We start from the raw sequence: 5,027 nt of genomic DNA, 5'->3' as shown, positions 1-5,027 counted from the left end.
ACTGATGCGTCCAGTTTAATTTTTACATGCGTCGACAGTAAGTATTTGAACACATAATGAAAATGTAGTGTTGTAACTTGCTCTTGTGTATCCTGTTGTGTATCCGACTTGCTGTTATTTATCTTCACGTTTCATGTAAATCTATGTGTAGATAATGGTTAATCATCACATGAAAACAGAATCTATAGCATTTCTGTAAATGGCCATAATTATTCTGTGTCTGGTGCATGCCCTACCCAAGACAAACATTCAAAGGCCCTTTTGCAAAAGAGAACATCCAGGATGTTGCGGTAGAGAGATATACTCAAAGCTTTCCAAAAATTACTATAATCAAGTGAACAATAGTACATTTTGTATAACTAATTTTTACGCCAAAAGGGATATGTACCCTGTTTTAGATCAACTGACAGCATCACTGATTTATCTGTCTTTCTGTATGTCCTCAACTTAATTCTTCAAAAAAAACAGACAAAAAAACAAACTGTCTTTATTAAATAGCTTGAGACAGGAAGGCTGCATAAATGATTGTTAATTAATCCGCATGACTATATGTATATGTTTTTACAAATTTCCTAAAAACCAAGCATCCACAAAAAGACAGAAGTTCACATGAAATGCTCATACTCCAAAGAACTGATAGATTTCCCATCGTCCGCTTGTCTTGACTGGAACAAATGTCAAACATAATTGCATTCTGACTCTGAGGGAGAACTTACATTGCTCTGTGGTTTAAAAGCTGTTTTGCAAAGGTTAGTTAGACATAATGAGGGAGAAATGAGTGAGGCATGATTGAAAAGCGGTGTCCTGCAGTGGAAGAGCTTTGTTTCTTCTCCTATGAGTACCTCTCATTCTCACAGTCACATCAGGTACCCACAAATGTGAAATATCAGTGAACACACAGTGTGGGCTTCATGAAGAGCTGCATAATAATAATATGAAATTACAGATCAGACAATTAGAATACCAAAGCAAGAAACACTAGCTTATGTCAAATAATGGATTATTTCATAATTTATTGATCATTTACTTCATGCCATGCAGTAAAACTCCTAATGTGCTTCAATTAGCTTTAAAATGCTGCATGGGTAATCTTTAATGTAGGGCAGAAAGATAATTCTGCGTCTATGTCTAAGGGCTGTTTTGATTATGTGGAAGAATGAAGTCACATTTTGGAATTATTTATCCTTGCACCAGCAACTTCAGTTTTTCCAGGGAACAATATCATTACAGTTAGAAAGGTTAGGTTCTGCAGACTCGTTTACCCAAAAAGAAGATGAGGTTGATAACTAAGTAAATCAGCTAAAATGGGAAAGGTGACAGAAAAGAGTATTACATTTAAACCAAAGGCCACTTATATTAAGATCAGACCTGTACCTATATATAAACAGGCAGATGAGCCAAAATAAAGAGATGTCCAATCTAGTGCATTTGAAACTGGTCCTGACTTGGAGTTTTTTTCTTTTTTTTTACAAAGTGGAAGGACAAAGAACACCCTAAAGAAGGGCAGCAAACCTCAGATGTCATACAGCAAAGCGAATTGTCATAAAGCAAACCTAGTCACAATCTTGCTGTCTTTTATTTGTTTTTATTCCTCTCTCCATCTCCTGTCCTGACTTCTCCATACCTGGAGAAATGAAGAGAGAGGACAGAGAGGATCCCATATAATAAACACTCCAACAGTGTACTCTACACACCTTTGATAGATATCACAAACCTTTAGGTTAATGAAACATATATTGACCAGCATTCTGAGAATCATCTATTTGGTTAATTATATCTGAATAACCTTTCCTTTATTTCATCACTTGTCCTTGAGTAGTCTCATAGACATGACAGATGAGTGTTCTGTGCACCTGTGTGGTTGAATGAGAAGCTATGTAAATAAATGGATAAAGCGAGAACAAAACAAGTTGTACCATTCACTTGGCTTTTTTTCTGACAAGCAGAACTATTAATCAGGCAGCAGTTAATTACTTCTTATTTCTCTTTAGCTGGAGAGTTTTTGATCATGCCATATGTTTGCTTACCTTCTCAGCCACACTTCAGAAATTCTTAAATATGAATTGTAGACACTCTGTCAAACCACAATTTTCTCATCAGCTATTAGTCATCCCTCCCCTCCCCTCCCCCATTAACTGTTCATGATCTAACCATTTCATTTTACATATTTTTCTCATAGTGATTCAGAAGAGAGTTTTCAAAGCTGTATTTTATATGTTAGTAATTTATGTCAACACAATACCTAAAGTGGAACATGTTAAATTAAGGGCTTTATCTAAGTGACATAAAAATACATTAATTTGGTTAGAGATGACTTATGATGTATATTTATCTGATGAAGCTATAACCACAGCACATAGAAGCAGTGACAAACAAGATATGACTTAATTTTACTGACCTTTGCCACATTTACATCCATATACTAGTATACGTCCTCTGAGCACATGAAGCAAAATGCAAGTGTGCATGTCATATTTTGCAAGAATGAAAATTCCTTTCATAAATAATATATGTTTTGGTGAGGGGCGTAATGGATTGAACTGGAATATTGTATCTGACATTTTTTTTCATACTGGATAACCTGGTCTTGATTGATGCTCTCATCAAACAACAATCTGTCTTGCTGTCAGAGACCCATCATGCAGCAGGGGGGAGAACAAAGGAGAGTGACCAAACAATGACAGACCAAACAATAAGGTTCAAAATTTATGTGTTTGTCTTTCATGGAAAATATATGGGAAATCTGGAAACCGTGGGCTGTAAATCCACAAACTTGGGTCATGAATACAGATAGCCAGCACATTCATATTACATGTATAGAAATATTGTCATCTAATATTTCTATTTATGTTTGACATCTTATTTTGGCTTATTATATGAAACATCAAGACACACTGTGAAATGCTGAAACACTGGAAGTGGCAGTCTGTCTGAAACCTCTGGAGTGGAAATGAATCAGAGATGAGGCGTGCTGTAAATTGTCCTAGCTGGGAGATGCTAAAGGTCAGGACCATAGATATAACACTTGCATGGTGACAGACAGCTCCCTGGTAATGTTAAAATAGGGAGCATGTGTACAAGTAATAATTATATCGTGGGCGGTTCAAAGGTCTGAGGAAAGAACAAACATCAAGGCGGCAATAAGATCACAGCAGTCCTGCTGTACAATTAGCCAAATTCCTAATCAGGTGGGAGCAGGAGTCCAGGGGGACTAGCATGCAGAATGTAGATATAAATCACAAAGGATCTTGCAAAGGACAATCATAACAGGGATGCTGACTGGTGGCTAGAGATAAGATTTCATATGATAAATTTAAACATTAGTCATTTTATACTTGAAAAAAGGTTATAGAGACTAGAGACTGCAAAAAGAGATTTGAGCTTGCAGATAACCATGCAGACTCTGCAGAGAAAATGCATCTATCTATCTATCTATCTATCTATCTATCTATCTATCTATCTATCTATCTATCTATCTATCTATCTATCTGTCTGTCTATAATACAGTAATTAAAAGTTGTCACGTTAGCACCTGTGTTCTTAACAGTGCTGTGCAAGTTACTGAAAATTAGTAAAATTAAAAATTAGTGAAAATTGGAGACACTAAATTGCCCCTAGGTATGAATGTGTGCGTGAGTGTGTTTGTCTGTGTGTCTGCCCTGCGATGGACTGGCGACCTGTCCAGGGTGTTTCCCCGCCTTTCGCCCTATGAGCGCTGGGATAGGCTCCAGCATCCCCCGCGACCCTAATCAGGATAAGCAGCTTAGATAGTGAGTGAGAGTGAGTTACAGTTACTAGTTACTTCTTTCAACTGTAATTGAATTACTTTACCAATTACTGCATATAAAATGAATTACTTACTAGGGAAACTAACTTTTGCATTACTTCCAAATGTTTGCTTCAATTCTCTTATCAATGCATACTAAGCAAATCAAGCCTTAGCTGTTTGGATGGAGTGGCTCCGTGGTCAGCGACGCTAGCACTGGGGTCTTTCACGATAAACTTTGTAGAAGCATGTTGTTTTACCAGGTGCTTCAGAAGATTAGAATTACTATTCTTTGATGTGGATAAAGTTCTCACACTTGCACATAGACTACAACTCACCAGCATATTTTTGTCCTTGATCTCGATGAGGGAAAAATGATGTCCATATCTCCAGGACAGCAAGCTCACATTGCCTGAACTGTTGGCTATTGTGTGGGCTAATGCTGATTGATTAATTCATTCATTCATTGTTCCACTTGAGGTCGGGTAACGAGTAACTAACCCATTTAAATATCAGTAATTGTAAATGTGTTATTTAATTTGAAAAGGTAATTAGTTACATTACTCACTACCGCCAAAAGCAGTGGAATTAAAGTGACGCGTTACTTTGTAACGCATTACTTCTAACACTGGTTCTTAAGCATTCAAATCCTTATTTTGAGCATTTTAGCTGGGTTTTTTGAGGTCTTGAGTTCAGAGAAGTATTACTGTATGTAGAAAAGTGTATATTTGTTGTCCCATAATCGCTAAACTATTATACTATTAAACTATTATAACTATTAAACTCAGCAAGTGTGCATTCGACTTTTCTGAATGTGCCTGCAACACATTTTTCTTTTCTTTTCTTTTCTTTTCTTTTCTTTTCTTTTCTTTCTTTCTTTTTTGTAAGACAATTACTCTTTGACTCATTCATTCATTTGAACATCTAATGATCAGTCATGCTGTATTTCCCAAACATGTCCTCATATCTTTAGTTAATGATGTGAGGCTTGATGTTTCATAGTTGAGGGTCTAGTGGAGCTCTGCAGGGCTCCATCATGCTTGAACTGTTTTCTGTTGAACACTTTGTTGAGATATATGAACAATTTGGTTGCTCATGCCTGATACTTAACATGAGGCAATCTACTGTTAGCTCAGTTAAGCTTGCTTTTAAAGAAGTTGGGCCTTATGAAAAACTTGATGAAAATTGGGCTTGAAGAAAAATGATGAAAATGGCGTGGGAGTACATGTGCACCACTGTTATCTCAGAGGCTTGGTTTTGA

Source organism: Chanos chanos, chromosome 2 (assembly GCF_902362185.1).
Source record: "Chanos chanos chromosome 2, fChaCha1.1, whole genome shotgun sequence".
Lineage (NCBI taxonomy): Eukaryota > Metazoa > Chordata > Actinopteri > Gonorynchiformes > Chanidae > Chanos > Chanos chanos.
The sequence above is the reverse complement of the archived record's forward strand: the minus strand, read 5'-3'. Positions refer to the sequence as shown.